Source organism: Mytilus trossulus, chromosome 1 (genome assembly GCF_036588685.1).
Source record: "Mytilus trossulus isolate FHL-02 chromosome 1, PNRI_Mtr1.1.1.hap1, whole genome shotgun sequence".
Lineage (NCBI taxonomy): Eukaryota > Metazoa > Mollusca > Bivalvia > Mytilida > Mytilidae > Mytilus > Mytilus trossulus.
Genome location: NC_086373.1, coordinates 43,263,128 through 43,287,398, shown reverse-complemented (window position 1 = coordinate 43,287,398; position 24,271 = coordinate 43,263,128).

The following is a 24,271-nucleotide window of genomic DNA, read 5'->3' as shown; positions in this document are numbered from 1 at the left end:
ATCTTCCTCAATATAATATTTTTGAAATAGCACTTGCTAAGACCTGTTCAAGAGATTTGTAGGTTATGCAAAACGCTTCAACCATCATGTAGATATGTGTTGTCTGTTTTTCAAATCCTTATATAAAAAATAAACCGAGCTCTATACAAAGAGCTTTAAAATTACACTTAGAGAGCGATCACATGATGTCTTATTAATAATGCCCTAATAAAAACGACATCTTAAATTATTTAACGCTATTTGCTACGAACTGCACAGTCCGCCTAAAACAGTTATATAAATTACTGCTCCTGAGGTTGTCTAGTTCGTTCCCCATTTGTTTTAAATCCTAGATCTGAATAGTAAATTCGAGTGAAAGTAGTGGTGACCCAAATTTTTCTGTGTACACGCTCTTTTTTTTCTGTCTACAGTATTTGTATTTCTTAGATAATTCGTTCTGGTACACTACTAGGTACCTTTTTAGCATTTCAACAAATCAGTAGAATTATAATACAAAAGAATAGAGACAGGAGATAATATTTGCAATAAGCACTAGTTCTACATTAGTTAAATTTTCAGTACTTTTTAATATAATGGATACCTAGTTAAAATATCCATGCCACAAGTCAGTAGTAAGCTTACTGTTTAACATCTTGACCTATTCTTAATTCCTCGGAAAAGAAATCAAAGTGTGTGGTCGAAAGTTTTTATTTTTAGATATTAACAATTTGAAATTTAATGTAACGTGCAATGCATAGGTGTAATGAAATACTTTTAATCAATGCATTGTCATAATCACCTTTTCTGAAACTCTTGTATAACTGACCGATTTTGAAAATTAAACATATTTTTCAATTGAGGTGTCTGTACATTCATACTGTATTCCAAACTGTGCAATTTACATTGCTTTAAAACATACCCAATCAATTCAATTGGTACAGCATCTCCAAAGAACAATATTTACAAGAAATTGTATTTGGAAGGTGACACAACTGTTTGTACAGTCTTTATTCATTTTGTGTTTTAGCCATTGCTATACAGGTTGAGTAAATATAAAAAGTAAATGCACAAACTATCAACCTAACCAGTTCTACAAATACTAGAAAGGATGGTGGCGGTTTAAGTCTTTTGTGCAGAAACTATACTGGACAGAAATTAATATAAAAAGGATATTATTAAAATGCAGCAACATTAGATGTATAAATATGTTTTACTTGCATGGGTCTTCAGCTGGTTTTTAAATTAATTATTGGCCTTAAATATTTGTTTTTACCAACTTTTGCATTTTTGTCTGAAATGATTAAGGAAATATTTGTAAATGCATTGTATCAATTTTATGCAAAAATAACAGATTCATACAGGGTCCTTGGAATCATAGTTAAGCTTCATCAATTGAATGAAAATAAAACGGAGATAAATAAACGTTCATAAAATTGAGAATAGAAATTGTGAATGTGTCAAAGAAACAACCACCCAACCATAGAACAGACAACAGCAGAAGGTCACCAATAAGTCTACAATGCAGCGAGAAACTTCCGCACCCGGAGGTGTCCTTCAGCTGGCCCCTAAACAATATATATACTAGTTCAGTCAGTGATAATGAACGTCATACTAAAATCCAAATTATACATAAAAAACTAAAATTAAAAATCATACAATACTAACAGAGCCTCCTGACTTGAGACAGGCGCAAAAATGCAGCGGGGTTAAATATTTTCCGGAGATCTCAACCCTCTTCTATACCTATTCAGCCAATATAGAAAAGTAAACGTATATTTTTTTTTATAACATGGTCAATTAATTCAAAATGCTGAGCTTTATTTGTATTCTTTTTACTTTTGATTTAAATCGAAAATCCAGAGGTGACATCTATTGCAAGAAAAGAGTAAAACAGGAAGTGGAAATCTGAAAATTTAAATAAACCAAAATCAATTGAATTGATTTCAACAGTGACCAGCAAAAAGGACTTGTTGCCCTGAAATAATTGTTTTACCCATGTTTGCATTTAGCTTGACACAGTATTAGAATAAACTCATCATAGATATCAGGATCCAAATTTTATATAACTCCAGACGCGCGATTCGCCTACAAAAGACTCATCAGTCACCCTCGAATAAAATTAATATTAAGAGGCCAAATAAAATACGAAATGGAAGAGCATTGAGAACCCAAAATTCCTAAAAGTTATGCCATATACGGCTAAGGTAATCTATTCCTGGAGTAGAAAAGCCTTAGTTTTTCAAAAATTCAGTTTTGTTTACAATTGATTTATATTACGAACGTATAAATGATAACTCATGTCAATACAGAGGTGCTGACTACTGGGCTGGTGATACCCTCTGGGAATTAATCTCCACCAGCAGAGAAGTGTTCTTATTGCATTGTATAAATATTTCCACATAATGAAATGCCTGTACAAAGTCAGGAATCTGGCAGTTGTTTTCCATTCGTTTGATATGTTGCAGCTTTTGATTTTAACATTTGAGCCAGGAATTCCGTTTAAATTCTACTTGATGTTTTTGTTATTTTCATGTAAACATAACAGGTGAATACAGGATCCTAGTTACGCTTCACCAATTCATCAATTCACTACAAAAGTACGTAGATGAATTTTTGTAATGACCAATTAATTAGACACCTCATAGTTCAACTATTCCCGGTATCAAATACAACGTGACTTAAAAGTTTCACCTGTAGTTATTTCACAAACAACAAGAAGTTGCTAATTTATTGACCATCTTCCAAGAGAAAAATGTCTTGATGTATCATAAAGTACATACTTATATATGAAAGGAATCTGCTTCAAATAATCACTTTACGAAATACACATGTATTTTAATGTATATTTAAAGGTTGTCAAATTGAATATAAGTAATTGGTTACTCAGATAACCTTACGATCGATTATCCGGTTTACCTGTAATAAAGTTAGAAAATATAATATAATTGTGTCTATGTTGACGAAATAAGTTCACTTTTTGTCTCATTTCTACCTGCTGTAATACACTTGCAGGTATAAATTTGCAGCCACATCCATTTAAAATCCTGAATATTATGTATTCTTGTCACCTTTCCTTGCCTATGGGATAGCGAAACAGCATTCCAATAAAAATATCCATAAGATCTAGATGTGACATTATAAAAGTGTTAACCTCTTAAGATTAATATATATGTAAACAAGTCTAAATTGAAAACAACGTTCAAATCTATGATTACGTTGGATAGAAATTTAAACAAATTTCTTGGTAGAGGGATCTAAATACAGTACTTGCAACATTTTCCAAAAGACCAAAACAATGAAAAAGTATATTTGAAGAAAACACATTTGACTAGCAAGCCGAACATCTGATGTTCTTAGACCCTGCAGACTGCCACTTACAATTGCCAAATAAATGGATCACCACATTTAACAAAATGGAACTTGTTATTATTTTTTTACCAAACAAAAAACAATAATCTTTCAGATTAGATTGTATACCGCAAACCTGAGGTGCATATTATAATAACTACAAATAACACTCTTCAGCACAGTGATGATTTAACATTTTATACTACCACATACAATGTCCCTTAAATTTGAGAAGAATTTCGGTAACGATACAAATACTGCACTTGTTGGGAATTTCGACAATAAACTTTTTTTTTCAGTCATTCATATTGCCAATATTTTTGAAATACATAAATAATGGCAAAATTGAAGAGATGATAATACCAACGAGAACAAACAAATATGCCACGACAGACATATTGGCTACTGGGATTGGTCTCAACAATAACATTAAACTTTTTTAATATGCTATTGATATTTATATTACATACATACATTAAATATCTTTTACCTCACCCATTCTATCAAGCTGTTATAAAATATAGAGTGCTTAGAAACAATAAAATTTGTTTATCCACTGCATAGATTTTCTTTCATGTTTTCGGCTTTTTTTTTATTTATGATTTTTTAATTCTATTCCTCTTCGTTTTTTATATGTCCTCCAACTGATTTTCTTTTGGGTTGATGAATCTGTTGAAGACATAACTCCGCATCTGATAGACAAAACAATTAGCCTGGTATATTAAATACTTAATAACATCACTTTTTGTTGAATAGTTTCCTTCAAAGAAATAATTGATGCAAGCTATACTTCATTGTAGTTCTAACATGGATGGGCATTCATTTCGTGTTATATTAACCCTCACTTTCGCTCGGGCAAAAATAATCACGAATATAATGCCTACACATGTTAAAACTACAATTAAGTATAGCTTGCATCATATTTCAAATATTTTGGCCACGAGCATCACTGAAGAGACCTGTTTTGTCGAAATGCGCATCTGGTGCAACAAAATTGGTACCGTTGATTTTATTGCATCAATTATTTCGATTCTGAATAGAACAATTAAGGTAATTTCTATGTCCGTAAGTGTAAGTGAAAAGCGTTTCTGTAGACTTTTCCATGAACCTCACTTTTGTGTGTGTAAAGAAGCAAACGGCTGGCACTATGATTTTTCAGAGGGAGGAGTTTGAACAGCCAGCATGAACGGTTGTCGTATCTAGGTCAAATATTTTTGTAATTTCAAAATGCAACACATAAAATTCATTATTCTGAAGAATTCAATATACACATGTGCAAACATTTTATTGGATTTAGAGCATGGGTTTGTTCACACAGCGAAAGAAGCCCGTCTTATTAGAATTTTTCATTTATGAATAGCCATTGTAGATGACACAGGGGGCATTTTAGCTATTGTTGATCAATAAATACATAAGTATAAGATTATTCTGAAGTCTGTTTTGAAGGTGTATTTCAAAAGCAATTTTGTTTTTGGCAATTACGCTTATTGAAGAGTTTTAGAATTTATTGTCTGATTGGTCGTCATGTTAAATGGTCTGTACGTCGAATAAATAAACTCATCATATTGATTTTTTTTATTTGCATCAGACGAAATGGCAAACTAGATATGTTCAGAGGGTGGAGGTATATTAATAGCCCCTACAATCCATAACAAACAAAAGATTAAAAAAAAAAATAGGTTTCCAAAGTAAAGTTTTTTTTCTATAAAGTAAACTTTGAAATGTGTAAAACAAAATCAAATAAATTTACTGTAGATTCATTATTATTTGTTGTATACACATGTCTGTTGGTTTCGTGTGTGCAAGTGAACCATGAATTCAAATGATCAACGAATAACATATTTTCAATAGGCAAAACCAAGAAATAAAATATCCACAAATATGCAAGTTTTCAGCAATCAACGAAAATTGATATCCACGAAAATAAATGAATCCACAGTAAACACATAATCATGATCATGTATGTTGTTAACACTAATATAAAGGTATTTCAGTTTACCTATAGGTATAGTTTTTTTTTAAATGAGAGTTTTAATGCTATCATATCGATATTCAGCTTGAAAGTATGAAAAATAAATGAACATTGAATTTTGGCAACAGTAGTTAATCGATGATACAATAACGTTAATTGATTTAGAAGCAACAAATCAAGGTATCAAAAAGTAAAACCACAAAAATACTGAAATTAAAGGGAAATCAATTCGGAAATCAATAATCACATGGCAAAACCAAATAACAAAACGCATCAAAAACGAATGGACAAGAACTGTCATATTCCTGACTTGGCACAGGCATTTTCAAATGTAGAAAATGGTGGATTAAACCTGGTTCTATAGCGCTAACCCTCTCACTTTATTGACAGTCTCATCAAATTACGTAATATTTACATTGATGCGTTAAATAAACAGACACAATAAATAAAATAGTCAAAATATGGGTACATCAGTCATCATCGTATAACAATTTTAAAAGGAACAATTTAACAGAACACAAAAGCATCTATTTACGAACACACTGATTGATTTGAGTGTCTGACGTCAGAAAATTTGTATACGTCACATACATTTGTCGTTCAATGTGCATACAAACAATTTTAAAATTTACATAGGCAATGTTATCATGCAGGGTTAAAAAATCAAAAGTATGTAAGAATAAATTTCAGAAATAGACCGAGATTTAAACTAGTCCAAAAGTTATATATAGAATTTATATATAGAATCCAAAAAGTTAATTCCACTACGCGATTGAATCATTTTGACGTTTGTGGTTCAATGTATATAGTTTCATAAAAGAAATATATCATAATGACATATAATAGAACAATATCATACTGAAGGGATCTTTTAAAGTACAGAGTCACGTTATTAGAACAAAAGAAATACAAGTAGTCTCAAATACAAAACCAACCACCAACAAATGAAAGCCAATACAAACACATTGACGAGATGTATAAGTACTGAGCCACGTCTAACGGATATCACATAAAACCCTTCAACAGTAAAAGTAATATTATTAATAGAACAAAGACAAATGAAAGAACAAGCGAGATATAATGTCATTTGTCTTGATCTTTTACCTTGCAAAGACTTAAGTTGTCGTTTAAAAATGCCAGAATGTTAAATGTTGAACTCGAATTACACTTCACGATAATGTTGTAAGTCATTTTCAGAATTTGTTTTCTAAAAAGTGTTTGCTAGAAAAAAGATGCAAATTGGTGCTTTGATGAGATGAATCTTTAAAATTTATTCTTAAGAATAAAAGCATATGTGCATCTTCATGATTTAGAAGTATATAAGAAACATTTTTATAACATGGAAACATTTGTAAACAACCACACTTGAAATATCAGAACAAATGTAAGATCAATTCAAAGGCAACATGTAGCTCAAGCTTTTTATACAAAGAGTAAGATACCCTAATGTTTCGATTTATTTGATATTTGATGCACAGTAAATTTTTAGAAAGTGAACGTATTGATGATATGTCATTGCCCACATACGTGCTGCAATCCATCTTTGTTTGTTAAATACAGAAAGACCAAATGTCCAACCGCTGTGGCTTCGTCCCTGTGGTTGTACAAACTCATCAAATACACATAGCTTCAAATATAAAACTTAGTGTGAATTAAAACAACTTTCCCTTAGTAAACAAGTTTCTAATACCATGAACAAAAGTCTGAAATGTCATTAGTTCAGACTGATACTTAAAGGTGTTGAAATGTCCTACGTTCTTATTTAAGATAAAAGTTGATTACACAATGGTGTGTCATGCATTCAATCTTATACCAATGCATGGATTTATTTTAACGAAAACCTACATTTTAATAACTTCATTTATTGTTTACATGTTATTTTTTGTTCTGACATCATATAAAGTTACGTATGTTTTAATACAGGTATTTTCATTTCTACAAATCCTTCATATACAGTAATCGTTATCTCAAGATTTTAGACACGTTCGATTTTTTTATTGTTAGGATCTATTTTTGTCTAAAAATATTCTGATGAAATACAAGAATTTTGGCTTTTGATCACTGTTCTCTGCAATATATGTTCTTTTAATATCCATGTTAATATATATGAATAAAGGCAACAGTATTATATTGCTGTTCGCAATTCAGAAATCGATTGAGAAAAAATTAAACCCGGATTACAAACTAAAACTGAGGAAACACATAAAATTTAAGAGGATATCAACGACACAACAGAAAAACACAACTAAAATGTTACACACACAGACACGAACTATAATATAACAATGCCCATTTTCCTGACTTTTTACAGGACATATTAAGAAAATACTGGTCGGTTGAACCTGGTTTAGTGGCTAACCAAACCTCTCGCTTTGATGCCTATGTTAAATGACAACATTTCATGACAGGACAACAATACAAATAAATAGGAGAACATATAGGACAAAAAAAAAATAATAGCTATGAAAAGGTACAGGTATACAATTTCACAGATTATCACGGTAATACTCCTATGTAGCCATATTGTCTTCCCCCTTTTTTTTTTTTATAGTAAAACCTAACCCTTCAAGTTTTAATAATCTGCAAGTGCGATAGGCTATTCTGTCGTGAGATCAAAGTCGGTGTTATTTATAGTGAATGATACCCTTGACCATGTCAAAAGTTAAATACAGAAAAACTAAGGAGGGTTTTCTTCTAGGAATCAAATATGAAAATACAAATTAATTATAAAAAATAACATGTATTTGTTTCATGAAACATTCTAAAAAAACGTTATAAAAACTATTTTATAAAAGCATTTTTAACTTTGTTACTTAAACGCGTCACTGGCGAGTCTTATGTAGATGAATGGCATAGAATAATGTTAATTATTGTATCTGAGAGGAGTTAAATTCCCTTCCAGCACAAGGCTTCTACAGGAGACATCGTTTTTTTTTTAAATTCAGGATGTCATTTAATATTGGGTTAAGATATAAAAGTTATGACTGTTTTCATATTCAACTATTAAGACTATACAAAAAATATTCAAATTTTATATTGAATACAAATGGTTGCCATTTTTAACCACAGTCATGTGACCCGAAGATCCGGTTAAACAGAAAGATGCCATGCGGGTTTTTTCTCAACAACTATTCAGGTGACGAATATTTTTGACATTACAACAGTGGCTAAGCAGACAGTTAAGATTGTTGAACCTTTTGAAAAGCGACTTTGCACATGCTTGACATTTATCATGTTGAGTGTTGTTGTGAAACATGAAGAAACGTCACAATGTATACGTGTATGTTTTCGAAGCCCATGTAATATGGGTGATGAAAAATGTATGACATAAGAAAAAACATGACACGCCAACATATAATGTATTCTCTGAACGCAATGAAAAGAAATTATAGCAGGGTTTATAGATTACCTTAGCCATATTTGACACAATTTTTGGGAATTTGGGTCCTCAATGCTCTTTATTTACACCACTGGGCCGATGCCACTGATGGTGGTAATTTCGTCCCCGATGGCATCACCAGCCCAGTAGTCTTCACTTCATTGTTGACATGCACATCAATTATATGGTCATTTTTATAAATTTCCTGTTTGAAAAACTATAAATGTTTCGAAAAAATGAGGATTTTCTTATCCCAGGAATAGATTACCTTAGCCATATTTGGCACAATTTTTTGGAATTTGGGTCCTCAATGCTCTTCAACTTTGTACTTGTTTGCCTTTTTTTTTTCATTTTTCGAAAAGCTAAGGATTTTCTTATCCAAGGAGTAGATAATAAAATTAACGGTTCCAATTTTCTTGCACCAGATGCGCATTTCGACAATACATGTCTCTTCAGTGAAGCCCGTGGCCAAAATATTTGAAATCCAAAGCTTATATAATAAAATTAACGGTACCAATTTTCTTGCACCAGATGCGCATTTCGACAATACATGTCTCTTCAGTGATGCTCGTGGCCAAAATATTTGAAATCCAAAGCTTATATAAATGATGAAGAGCTATAATCCAAAAGGTCCAAAAAGTATAGCCAAATCCGTGAAAGGAATCAGAGCTTTGCATGAGGGAGATACATTCCCTAATTTATAACAATTTCTAATATTTCGTAACAGCAAATTTAAATAACACAAAAAATCCGTATTTTCATGACAGTACCGAAGTACTTGCTACTGGGCTGGTGATACCCTCGGGGACTAATAGTCCACCAGCAGAGGCATCGACCCAGTGGTAGTAATAAAATTAACGGTACCAATTTTCTTGCACCAGATGCGCATTTCGACAATACATGCCTCTTCAGTGATGCTCGTGGCCAAAATATTTGAAATCCAAAGCTTATATAAATGATGAAGAGCTATAATCCAAAAGGTCCAAAAAGTATAGCCAAATCCGTGAAAGGAATCAGAGCTTTGCATGAGGGAGATACATTCCCTAATTTATAACAATTTCTAATATTTCGTAACAGCAAATTTAAATAACACAAAAAATCCGTATTTTCATGCCAGTACCGAAGTACTGGCTACTGGGCTGGTGATACCCTCGGGGACTAATAGTCAACCAGCAGAGGCATCGACCCAGTAAAGATGAAGAGCTATAATCCAAAAGGCCCAAAAAGTATAGCCAAACCTTAGCCGTATCTGGCACAACCTTTTGGAATTTTGGATCCTCAATGCTCTTCAACTTTGTATTTGTTTGACTTTATAACTATTTAGACCTGCGCGTCACTGATGAGTCTTATGTAGACGAAACGCGCGTCTGGCGTACTAAATTATAATCCTGGTACCGTTGATAACTTTGTTTTAACTAAGCGTCACTGATGAGTCTTATGTAGACCAAACGCGCGTCTGGCGCATATTATTGTAATACTGGTACCTTTGATAATTATTTATAGATTATACGTATAATTGGCAAAATCATTCAAAATTTGGGTCCTCATTGCTCTGCGATTTCAAATTTTATTTTGCCTTTTAAACTTTTGTTTTCTTGCATCATGATTGTTTTTTGTAGTCAGGGGTACAAAATTATAATCCAGGGATCTATGAGGATTTCAATTTCCTTTTATATTTTAAATATGGCATCTGGACACTCATTTAATATACCACATGAAATTCCTTTGACTCGAAGATTCGGTTTCCAAGAGGCAGATGCCATTCACTCAATTTTAGTTTTAGCGACGCATATTTTCCACACGTTAACAATGGCTAATAGTTTTTAACAGCGATTTTGCACGTGTTTGACATTACTCACGTTGACTGTTGTTTTAAGCCAGGAAGAATTGTCAACATGCAAACGTGTTTATAATCGAACCCCATGTAATATGGATGATATAAAAATATGACGTATGAAATCATATGACATGACTATATCTCTTATATATATAATCTGAACTCAATGAAAAGAAATTAAAGGGATTTATAGATTAACTGGGCTGTTTTGGCAAACCTTTCGAAAATGTTGTTCATTAATGCAATTTTATTGTGGTGTACCTGTTTACTGTCTTAAATTAACAGAAAGCGTCCGTTGTAATTCTGTGGTTTACATGTTGTTATATACTGGCCACAGACCACAATTAATTCCTCTATCAGTTCTTTATAAAGTTTTGCATCATTTAAAAGATTGCACCAGGCACTTTTGTCAATATTTTGTAATGTGTGTAATGTATAGTCCTAGTCCAAATATATATCCAAAATTCAGAAAGATTGAACCAATCACTTTTACAAATTTAGCCAATACATATCCATATCCCTATTGACAAGTCAAGAGATGTTCCGAAAACTGTAACTATTACCTTTTTGCACTTGGCCTAATTACTCATTCCAAATCAAAATCCGTTCAAATACAACACCCAAAAATTTATTTCACCTCTCTTCTTTCATTTCCTCCAAAAAAAACTAAAAAAATTAGTGAAGAAGGAAAAGATAAAAAATTAAGAAAAAATACACTCTAATTAAAAGGAACTATATTCGTGGACAACGAAAAGTGGGGTCATTAATTGTGGTCTTGGGCCTATCAAGGCCTAAAACTTAAACCAATTCTAATAAAACCTAGCATGATTTAAGCTAAGTATATTATAAAACAGTTTACAAAGTTTCAAAGCAATATGATACCAAATTTTAAAAATGTGGCATTTTTATATCTTAACTTTGGGTGCTGAATTGTGGCGTTGAATTTGAACAATTTCAACTATCAAAATTTCAGCTTCTAGAATCAAAAGATACCAAAACTAACACTTTTTAATGTCTCTTTGTATAAGTAAACATCTATTTAAATTAACAGAAAGCATACTTCATGTATCAGACTTATGAAAAGGGGCCAGAAATTAATTTTATACGAGCCTGTTCCAAAAAATAGAGGTTTTCAAATAAAGTGAGGCCTTATATCAAATGTTATATTTTTCATTACCACAATTTTCTGAAGTTGTTTAAAAAGTTATCAAAAAAATTTTAACATGTTATTTATGCACTTTTAATGGAAATATAAGTTTCAAATAGTATAACATAACACATGTAGATAAAATGGTCTTTTACAATGTCATGCTTATAAAAACAGGTTTTCAATTTAGGCCGTTTCCCACATTTGCATATTTTAAAAAGCATATAAATGATATGGGAGTTGGAGATATGCTTCTTTTTGCTTAAATCTGTGCTTAAATATGATAAAACATGGAGCCTGGATGTAACAATAGTTATCAAAGGTACCAGGATTATAATTTAGTACGCCAGACGCGCGTTTCGTCTACATAAGACTCATCAGCGACGCTCATATCAAAATATTTATAAAGCCAAACAAGTACAAAGATGAAGAGAATTGAGGATCCAAAATTCCAAAAAGTTGTGCCAAATACGGCTAAAGTAATCTATGCCTGGAATAAGAAAATCCTTAGTTTTTCGAAAAATTCAAAGTTTTGTATACAGGAAATTTATAAAAATGACCTCATTATTGATATTCATGTTAACAGCGAAGTGTTGACTACTGGGCTGGTGATACCCTCGGAGACGAAACGTCCACCAGCAGTGGCATCGACCCAGTGGTGTAAATAGTTATCAAAGGTACCAGGATTATAATTTAGTACTCCAGACGTGCGTTTCGTCTACACACGACTCATCAGCGACGCTCATATCAAAATATATATAAAGCCAAACAATTACAAAGATGAAGAGCATTTAGAATCCAAAATTCCAAAAAGTTGTGCCAAATACAGCTAAGGTAATTTATGCCTGAAATAAGAAAATCCTTAGTTTTTCGGAAAATTCAAAGTTTTGTTTACAGAAAATTTATAAAAATGACCACGTTATTGATATTCATGTCAACAGCGAAGTGTTGACTACTATGCTGGTGATACCCTCGGGGACGAAACGTCCACCAGCAGTGGCATCGACCCATTGGTGTAAAAAGTTATCAAAGGTACCAGGATTATAATTTAGTACGCCAGACGCGCGTTTCGTCTACATAAGACGCATCAGCGACGCTCATATCAAAATATTTATAAAGCCAAACAAGTACACAGATGAAGTGCATTGAGAATCAAAAATTCCAAAAAGTTGTGCCAAATACGGCTAAGGTAATTTATGCCTGGAATAAGAAAATCCTTAGTTTTTGGAGACTGTCAGGTTCAACTATATAAGTAGACAGTATGGTCTGGATTTTAAGTTTATTAACTTTACTGTTCAAAACCTGAATGAAATTTTAGACTCAAAAGGCCAATATTTTAACCACTAGCTATCCAACAGAAGAAAATAAAGGTAGTCTGTGAAACAGAAATGGTCAAACAATAAGTAAAAAGTGTTTTTGAAAAAAGTAAAAACACAAAAATACTGAACTCCGAGGAAAATTCATAAAGGAAAGTCCAAAATCAAAGGCAAAATCAAAAGTCCAAACACATCAAACGAATGGATAACAACTGTCCTATTCCTGACTTGGTACAGGCATTTTCTAATATAGAAAAATAGCGGATTGAACCTGGTTTTATAGCTAGCTAAAACTCTCACTTGCATGACAGTCGCATCAAATTCCATTACATTGTCAACGATGTGTAAAATTGCGCGTTTGAAATTCGCACAGGTAGGCATAATTTAATTTTGTCGTTCAAAGTATGACGGCATACATAAATGCAGAGTCACGTAAAGTAGATATAACAAAAAACAGACTTAACAGTAAAAGTAGTAATAATGAATAAAATAAATGTGTGGTTCAAAGTAGGATGGGATACATAAGCACAGAGTTACGTCAAATGTATATCATAAAAAACAGACTGAACAGAAAAAGTAGTTTTATTGAATAAAATAGTTTTAACATTCAAAGTATGACAAGATCCATAAGTAAAAGTAATATTAATAAATGAAATGATTTTGTCATTCAAAGTATGATGTTTTACATAATCATGTAAAGAGTCACGTCAAATGAATATCTAAAAAAATCTGACTTAACAGTAAAAGTAATATTAATAAGACAAATAAAAGAATACTATAACACGTTATTAAGATGATAACCAACGTCAGTACGCAAAATCCATGCTTCAAGACCATCTTGTATTATTTGTAAAGTTGATACTGAATATTTATCAACAAGTTCTTGGTACCTTCCAAAGAACTTTTTTTAGAAAAAGGACGAGACGTTCATCAACTTTCTGCTCAGACACTGGTGACGTTTTATAAAAGTTTAAATAGGAGCTGCAAGCTCTTGAATACCGAATAAGTTGGGAAATACATATTCCATATACAGTTGAAGATGGTATATTACTACTAAGGTGGGTGAAATTGATAATTTCATCAAAATTAAAATCGTCTCGTTTGTCATAGATTCGACTGTGAATGTCATATTCGAGGTATAAGTCTAAAAATGAGGCAGAGGAAGCCGTGTCTGTTGTCTCTTTAATTTATAGTTCTGGTGGGTATATTAATGGAATCCAATCAGAAAAGTTCGGATTGTTAATGGAAAGAACATCATCAATATATCTGAAAGTGAAATTAATTAACCTGGCGTCTTTGATCTAAAGGAACTCCGATTTATATGAAAGTAAGAAGAGGTCGGCAAGGAGAGGCGTACTGTTCGTTCCCACAGGGAAAGCCAACAATTTGTTGAAAAAGTCTACCTTCAAATTCAACAAATATGTTGTCAATAGGCCCGAGAACACAGTTATTTCGTAGTGCATTTCTTTTAGACAATAAATTCAAATAAAAAAAAACGCACCTGCTCTTTCTCAAAAATATTTTTACAGTGTAGTGTACTACCAGTGAGACAAATAATATCAAATTATAGAAACTTCTCCCAGCTCTAACTCAAAATATTGACCATTCTGTGTTAAGGGGGTGTAAAATTCAGTTTGACAGCTTCAGACGTGATAAAATTTGACCTTTTAAAACTGGACCAATTCACTACTTAACATAAAGTTTCAGCACCCAAATTTTTTTGACATGTAATTACATCCCCTACTTAATATTTCATGCATTTAATATAAAGAAATAAGTTGGGAAAGTGTATTAAATAAAACATGCAAGTTATACACTGTTTACACTAGGGACTATATTCGTAGACAACGAAAACCAAAGGACGATAACTGTGTCCTTGGACCAATAAGAAACTCCAGCACACTGATCACTTGTTCCTTTGTGTAGTATGTTTTACCCTTTTGTTCCTTGTTAACGAAATATGCCTTATGGTATCCCAAAGTGATAAAGGAGTATGTTCGATAAGGTCCTAAAATGACCCTCTTTTTAAGCGTAAATTTCAAGTTCGGATTTATTGACCAATATCATGATAACTTATAGCTAATACATTGACTAGATAGGATAAAAGCCATTTTGTTGAAAATTTTACGTTTCTGCTTTTCATTATGACGTCACAAGTTGTACTCATATTGATTTTTCACGAAAATATCAATGAAAATGGGTAAATTTCCAAAGATTATTTGACAGAAAACATAGAGCGCATACGTCGACAACAAAGATTTTTTAAAATAATGTTTGTGAAGACATTTTACATTTCTTATTTGAATATAAAGCTTGTCGACGCCTGCGCTCTATGTTTCATGGTCCTTTATTTGGTAGAAATCCAGCTGATTTTGTCAAATTTCACCAAAATCCCTTATCTTGACCTTTTTGGGATGTAAAAATCAACGTGTTAGAATTAAACTTTGACAAAAACAGCTCTCAAAAACAACTTTCTCACATATCTTTAAGTCAACGTAAAACAATTATTGTCTTGTAACAATGAACTTTATAATTGGGGCCAAATATGGCACTTACCGAACTTACTCCTTTATAGCGTATTCTACCATTTTATGATGAAAAGCATTGTCGGTTATTTCTTTTAGACGGTTTTTTCAATTTCAAATGGGGAATTGTTGTATACGAGGTTGAAAAATCAAATGTTTTGATAGAACTAATTTCAGAAAAAGACCGAGATTTACAATTATCCAGAAGTTCTTTAGAGTTTTTAAGAATTCACATATGGTTAATACCTCTACGTGAGTAACCAGTTTCACAGTATATCTGAAGACCCTCTTTAACTGCGGACAGAATTTTAGTCAATCTAAAGGACAATTCTTTAGTAGAACATGCAGATGAGCTGGCAATGTACCGTTGCTTGTACGGAATTTTGTTCAAAAAAGTTGCACCATGCACTTTTGTCAATTTTTTTTGTGTGTGTAATGTATAGTCTTAGTTTAAATATATATCCAAAATTCAGAAAGATTGAACCAATCACTTTTACAAATTTAGCCAATACACATCCATACTCCTATTGACAAGTCAAGAAAACTGTAAATATTACCTTTTTGCACCTGGCCTAATTACTCATTCCATTTCAAAATCAGTTTAAATACATCATACAAAAAATTATTTCACCTCTCTTCTTTCATTTCCTCCCCTAAAAAACTAAGAAATGAGTGAGGAAGGGAAAGAAAAAAATTAAGGAAAATACACTCTAATTAAAAGGAACTATATTCGTGGACAACGAAAAGGGAGGTCATTAATTGTGGTCTTCGGCCTACTAGTATATCATTTATTTATGTGTTTTTCTGTTCTGATGTTTTTTGTTTAGTTATACTGAATCCCTGTCACTTAATGATATCATTTTAGCAGCAATTTATTATTGTCATATAGGCGGGAGTTTTTGCTAGCCATAAAACTAGGTTCAACCCACCAATTTTCCTTAAAATGTTCAAAATATGGAATTTGTTAACAATTAGCCCGTTTCTATGTATACTGGCGTTTGATTTTGTAGCAGTTCAGTGTTTCTTTTTATCGTAGTTTTCCTGTTATAGTTGGTGTGTTTCCCTCGTTTTGGATTGTTACCCGAATTTGTTTACGCTGAATTGATTTATGACTATTGAACAGTGTTATACTGCAGTTGCATTTATGTGTCTCACAACCTCGAACCAGTTACTTTTTTAAGAAATAAACTGTTGCTGTGTTGTTCTTTTAAACTATCAATATTATTAAAACATTGAAAAGGAAAAAAAGTCGTCATGTATAATATATACCTTTTTTTATTTCAATATTAAACGTGTTAGTCTGCCAACCTTGGACAATTGACTTTTTATAAAGGAAACTGTTGCTTTTTTACTATAAACTATGATTTGGACATGTGTCAATATTATTGAAATTTCAACAAAAGTCGCCATGCTTAATTGTCATGTCTTTTTTATTTCAATATTAAAAGTACTACTAGTCTCGCGACCTCGGACAATTGACTTTAAATATTTTACAGTTAGACTAAATATTGAGTATTCACTAGTACATGTAATATTAAATTTCAAAATGTTGCTTAATTCAATTGACCTATCCTTTTTATTTCAATATTAAAAGTGTTTGTTTCGTCACCTCACAACATTGAATTTTAAACAAAGGAAACTTTTGCACTTAAAATACAGATTGAATATTTATCAATATTTTTAAATTAAAAACATAGTCTTCATGTATTACTGTCATATACTAAAAATGCCAGTCTCGCGCCCTCGGACAATTGACCTATTAATAAAAGAAACTGTTGCTTTTATTTTACAGTTAGACTGGGCATTGAAAGTTTATCAAAATGATCTTAATTAAAAAACGGCGTCATTTATAATTGTTATTTCCTTTTTATTTCGATATTGAAAGTGTAAGTCTCTAGACCTCGGACTATTAACTTAAAAAAAAGAAAACTGTTACTTGGATTAACAGTTAGACTAGGCATTATAACTTTATATCAATATTATATTAATTAAAACAAGCCATCATTTATAATTGTTATTTCCTTTTTATTTCGATATTGAAAGTGGAAGTCTCTAGACCTCGGACTATTAACTTTTACAAAAATAAAACTGTTACTTAATTTTACAGTTAGACTAAGGATTATTGTCTGAAAATGTTTGTTTTGCACAGTCGTCAATAATTCTGATGGTGCATTTTTGTTAAATCAAGGTCTATTTGAAAAAAAGCCAAATAGTTAGTAATCAAATTGCCCTTTGCTGATTCCTGTATAGGTTGTTTTCTCTAAAAATCATATGAACATAACAGAATAGACCACCATAATTCCAATCAAATGCATATTGAATTGTTAATTGTGCAATATTTACAGAAAATTGTAATTTTTTAAAAACCCTTCCGTCAAAAATGTTAAAATTGCGCTAAAAGCATAATATTTCTTTATGTATATCGATATGTTTATGTAAAAAATGAATCAAATTTATCGTCAATAGGGGTAAGAACTTTTTCTTGTCATTTTAAACAAACTAAAAGTAAAAAAAAAAAAACGGAAAGTCAGTAATCAAATGGCACAATCAAAAGCTCAAACACATCAAACGAATGGATAACAACTGTCATATTCTTGACTTGGTACAGGCATTTTCTTATACAGCAATGGTGGATTTAAACTGGTTTAAACGCTAGAGAAACCTTTCAATTGTATGGCAGTCGCATAAAATTTCATTAAATTGACAACGATATGTGAACAAAATAATTGATATAATAAAGGTCATGAACAAGCCTTCTTATGAAGCTTTTGCAGTTGTCATAAATACCAACATCTGCAAATATGGTAATCTTGCCTTTTATTGTTTGGATATCGATAAAAAATAATCGATTGTTGTCAATAGCAGGAGAATAATTTAGAATATTTAACAAAGGGGTAGCAAAAGTCATAAACAATAAAAAAAAAAATATGGTGGAAGTGGAAGACATATGAAGAAGTTTCTTCTGCTTTCGTAATTTAGTTCAAATTTACCTTAACAGTCCTGCTTTTAAGTGATTTTATTTTTTACGTTTGTTTTCTCTCATTTATAAAAAATACCATAATGTTGTTTTTGTTTTATGTCATCTAAAATTAGATACTTACTTTAGTTGTAAAATTAAGAACCATTAGAAGACCGAAGGAACGAACAGTAGTAAACCGCTGTTCGAAATTCATAAATCGATAGAGAAAAAACAAATCCAGGTTATAAACTAAAACTGAGGGAAATGCATCAAATTTAAGAGAACTACGACACAACAGAAACACAAAATTTAAATGTAACACACATAGAAACGAACTATAATATAACAATGGCCATTTCATTTTTCGGACTTGGTACAGGTCATTTCAAAATAAAAATGGTGGGTTGAACCTGGTTTTTATGGCATGCCAAACCTCCCACTTTAATGGCGTTGTTGATTACAACATTAAAATGACAATATTATATGACAGGACTACAATATAAATAAATTGGAGAAAATATAGGACAGAAAAACAAATAAATTTAACCAATACGCTTGGGACAAGATCATTATATTTATTTAGAATTTAGAGTAACTCATACTTTTGTGAACATTTCATTTTATAAAATGACTATATAATAGATCTACATGATTAAAGTGAAGTTTTTGAAAGCTTTGAAATTTTAAAAACAAACCGATGTTACTTATTCATGTTATTGTTTAGACAAATGTTTTATGGGTTTCTTTGTACTTTAGTTTTGGAAAGACATGACTTTGAATCAAGCAGTTTTGACAACCGATTTGAAAAGGCGACGCGTGTGCTTCACAACATAACGCGTATAGAAATTAGCTTCGCACTTCTCTATCTAGTGTGAAAATAAAGTGTGAAAATCGCCGAAAGATCCTTGCAGGTCCGCAACAGATGGCTTAGCTACAAGAATTTTTAAGTTAAAACATATAAACTGAAAGTTGATGCAAATAACTTTTTAATAGATACTTGAAATGTTTACGCCACACTCTCATTTATTACTGTCACATCCTTTTTATCTCAATACTAAAAAAAGTTAGTCTCGCGCCCTCGGACAATTAACATATTAATAAAAGAAACTGTTGCTTTTATTTTACAGTTAGACTGGGCATTGAAAGTTAATCAATATGATCTTAATTAAAAAACGGCGTCATTTATAATTATTATTTCCTTTTTATTTCGATATTGAAAGTGTAAGTCCCTAGACTATTTACTTTTACAAAAAGAAAACGTGATTTCAAATTCACCATTGAGAACTCTTGGTGGGTTTAATAGCTTCCTTGTGATCAGCATCCCTCTATCAAAAAAATCATGATAGGAAATACAAACACGGTAATATCGTATCAATTGGGAGATGCATACTCCGTATGCAGGTGCTGCTGGAATGTTGCTCAATATAAATGAAAAGTTCACAATTGGGAAGCAAACATCATCTCTTGTGTCGAAAAGTTTTTTTTTTAACCGACCCTCATTGTCAATTTCTGGATGTAAGTCAAGATATGAGGCCGACTTAACTTTATATGTTGTATCCTTTATATCTGGTTCCATTGAATAGATGAATTCAACAATTTTGAATTATTTGGTGATAGAACAACATCTATAAAGTAAAGTTAAAGGATATTGCTAACTTTTTATCTTTCTTCCTTAGAAGTTCGTGTATGAAGTCAGCCTTGTTATAATAAAGAAACATGTCGACAGGAAGAGGGGCACAATTGGTTCCCATTGGAATACCGACAGCCGAAAAACACGTCCTCCGAACGTAACAAATATGTTGCCAATCAAGAAATCAAGAATCTTGATAAGGTCAGTTTCTACTTTCAGAGAATTTTTGTTTGAATCAGAGTGATCCTTTACAAAGTAGGATTTATCCCTCCCTTAGACAAGATACTTGTATCTACGTTGGCCATTCTTTTTAATGAAACAAAGCAATACCAACTGTTTCAATTTGTCTTTTAGTTTGGAATGTGGAATACTTGTGTAAAATGTAGAAAAGTCAAATGTTTTAATACCATTGCAAGATGAAAGAGAGTTAGAATGCATGTACTCTGAAAGATCTTTGGAATTTTTTAGTATCCACATCTGATTCACGCCACCTCTAGAGTAGGCAGTTTTACAATAACATTGAAACCCAGCTTGTGTTGCTGATAAAATAGATGTTTATAATTTAGAAAGAGGTTTCATGGAGCACTTAGAAGATCCGTTGTTGTAATGTAATTTAGGTATCCAATACAGTGATGGAAGAACATACCTATGATTATCCGGGATTTCCTCTCTGGTAAGTGTCGTGAGGGTATATGTCAGTTGAGCTTTCAAGTGAATTGTCAATACCTAATTTGTTTATCAAGCAGTTAATGTAATGAGTTTTACACACAAAAACGATGTTGTTTGGAGCTTTATCTGCGGGGACAACATATTTGTCATGGGGTAGGATAAGTGTTTTGCAACATTTGGGTCTTTAGAGATTGACGTAGCCTGGGCATTCGGAAAGAGTGTCTTCATTCTCGCGCTTATCCCATTGCTTGGCATAATCCTCGACTGAATCCATCAACATTTTTAAGTTGTATTTCTAATTGATGGATTTAGGCTCACGATATTTAGGACCTTCCGATAACACATTTCGAAGGGAAGTGTTATTGACAATGTTGAGGTCACCGGTAAAAGTATGATACCGTAAATATTGCATGTTTCTCCCAACGTTTTACGATATTGAAAATAGTTTAAATAAATTTACTGGATAGGATCCATTTTTTTTGTGGACACAGTCCTCAAACGAAAATAACACAAACTCATATTGCTTATTCCTTGTTTGAACAACCACGGATTAAGAAGGTTTCACTATCTCAATAAAACATCAAGATTGATGTAGTTCATTTAAAAGAATGTTTGGTGTTTTTTTTTTAATTAAAATAGACATAAATCTTAGGTGTTTAGAGGACAACAAATATTTACCAAAAATATGGCAGTTAGTATGCAACCTAAATTTTGTTAATTTAAAAATAAAATAAAGAATGCGATGTTAATTTATTAAAAAATAGATATGGGTGACCCATAGAGAGTCAAGGGGTGTAGGGATTAAAAACTAACTATATATAGATCAATATAATATGAAATGTTTTGAAGAAAACATTCTTCAATTCTACATTAGGTCCAATGATGTGGTGTCGAATAGGCAAACAAATATCCTCTTAGAGAGTCTTTAATTTCAATCATGTCGTAAGAAATTCGTACGGTCACATCTTAGATTTGTTTTACTGAAAATGCTATTTTTGTAATTTTGTAATCCACCTACTTCAAAATGTTTATTTGTCCTAATATACTGACATTTTCTCTTAAAATTCATTGGAAACCAATGCAATCTTTACAGTTCTAAGTTGTTTAAGAATAACGTTTGTTTAGATCTTTGAATATTGTTTTATCGGTATAATTGTTGATTTTGTTATAGTTAAGGTTAAATCAAATTCCAACTTAATAATTCTTTTAAATACATTTATATTCATTCACGGTTTTACAATCTGTCCATTACTATATTTTGACATTGCACAAGGTCATCATTTCTTCTCTGACTGTTAATAGCGTGTTAACAATAAAAGTAAAACATGATTTTATTCTATGAACTAAATTTTAATAGCTCATTCTGCAAGTTTTCCTAGATATGTTTTTGTGTCTTTGTTGAGGTTTTAATTACTTTGTATCGATCTAATGAGTTGAGCTATTTTGAACTGAATTTAATAATTTATTTATATGTCATATTGTTACACCACTGTTTAATGTTCTTGGAAGGGTTTCGCGCCCGAGAACATGTTTGGGCTTTTCAAATTCTTGCTGTATGTGATGTCCGAGTAAACTGACTATAATTAAACAATTGTCGTTTGTTGCTGTACGTCATATTTTTTTTTCGTTTATCGTTTTATACATAAATCAGGCCGTTAGTTTTCTCCTTTGCATTGTTTTTCATTTGCTATTTAGATGCCTTTTATTGCTTACTAATCATTATGGGTGTTATTCATTGTTAAAGGCCATCTTGGTCTTTGATGGAGAGTTGTCTCATTGGCAATTATACCACATCTTCTTATTTGTATTTTATATGCTTGTACATTAAAGGGTACGTCATTGTGTAATTGTCCCTTTAACCATCCTTACATTTATAACAGGAAACAGTTACTGAGGAAGGTATATCAAATTCTAAGGTAATTGATGTCATTGGCGAGACAATCTCGAGTGAAAAAAAGTTGATCACTCCTCGCATGGTCCTTATTAGCACTCAAGTAATATTACAATTTACTCCTATTTTTCTATTACATATAATGTTTTCAAGTTTAAGGCTATCGTGTATGAAACATTTGCTTCTGTAAGCTTTTTTTAGTATAATTGGGAAGTTGTGTAAAATAAAAAGTTCTTATTATATAAAAGCAAATTAACTGACGTACATTTCGCGTTACGATTTCACACTGATTCGTTAAGTCTATTGAATAATAGCATTATTAAGCATCGCTATTTCAAAGGGCGACCTCTTCGATATGTATCACGTTTAACTGTCTATAAAGATGACCGAATATGAAAAAAGATCGACATATACAACAGAGATTTTCCAAGTGTCCGAGTGATCGAAATATTTTTTTTTCTAGCAAAGAAAAAAAGCAATCCTTTCAACCAGGCTTAATCCATCATTTTCTATATAAAAAAATGCCCGAACCAAGTCGGGATTATGATAGTTGTTTTCCATTCGTTTGATGTGTTTGAGCTTTTGAATTTAATTTTGCAATTTGATTACGGACTTTTCGTTTTGAACTGTCCACGGTGTTCGATATTTTTGTTAATTTACTTTTATGTCTTGAGAAATTGATTATACATAATTACAAAAGGCTCATGCACTATTGGACCAAGTCGGGAATATGTCAGGTTTTTTTTCATTTGTTCGATGTGTTTGAGCTTTTGATTTTGAAATTTCATTTTGATAACGTATTTTCCGTTATAAGCTTTCCCTAGCGTTTGAAAATATCATTTTTTTCGTCTTGAGAATTTGATTATACATAACTACAAAAGACTTGTGCACTATTGGATGTCAAAGAACTTACCGTAGCTGGATTTTCACCTCTCTGAAATAGTAAAACGTATCTGTGCAAGGTGTCATTGACTGTATCGACAGCACCTACGAACGGATGAAAGTCACTTTGATATTCGTAGCACTTCTCCGTATTGTCAAATTAAAATATCTTGACACAGACTTTTTAGGGTTTTTTTTTTACCCTTTTTATCTCTGACAGATGATCTCAGGTTAAAATACAGTGACTGTAACAACCCATTAGTATACAAAATGCTATGATAAGCTATGCAATTTGTGTAATCCTTACCATCTAATACGTAGTACACAAAATTGCATGAATTCACTCATCAACAGAAACGTAACAAGACGGCTTTCAAAATTCTAAACAGAATGATGTCAGATGGGAAAACGGTGATAATGATGAATCTATTCAATTTGCAAAATAGATGGTCGCAATGTTGTGTGATCAAAAAGGTCAGCTGAACACTGCATACACTTCGTATCAACTTCACAAATAATACACGAGTGTCTTAAAGTATAGATTCTGCGTATACTGACGTTGTTTATAATAGTTATAACGTGTTCTTATATTCTTTTATTTGTCTTTATTAATATTGTCTGTTTGTGATGATATTCATTTGAAGTGACTCTGTACTTATGCATCCCGTTGTATGTTATTGCTCTTTATGTCCTTAATGAATTGCAATTGGGAGACATACACTTCATATGTATGCGTT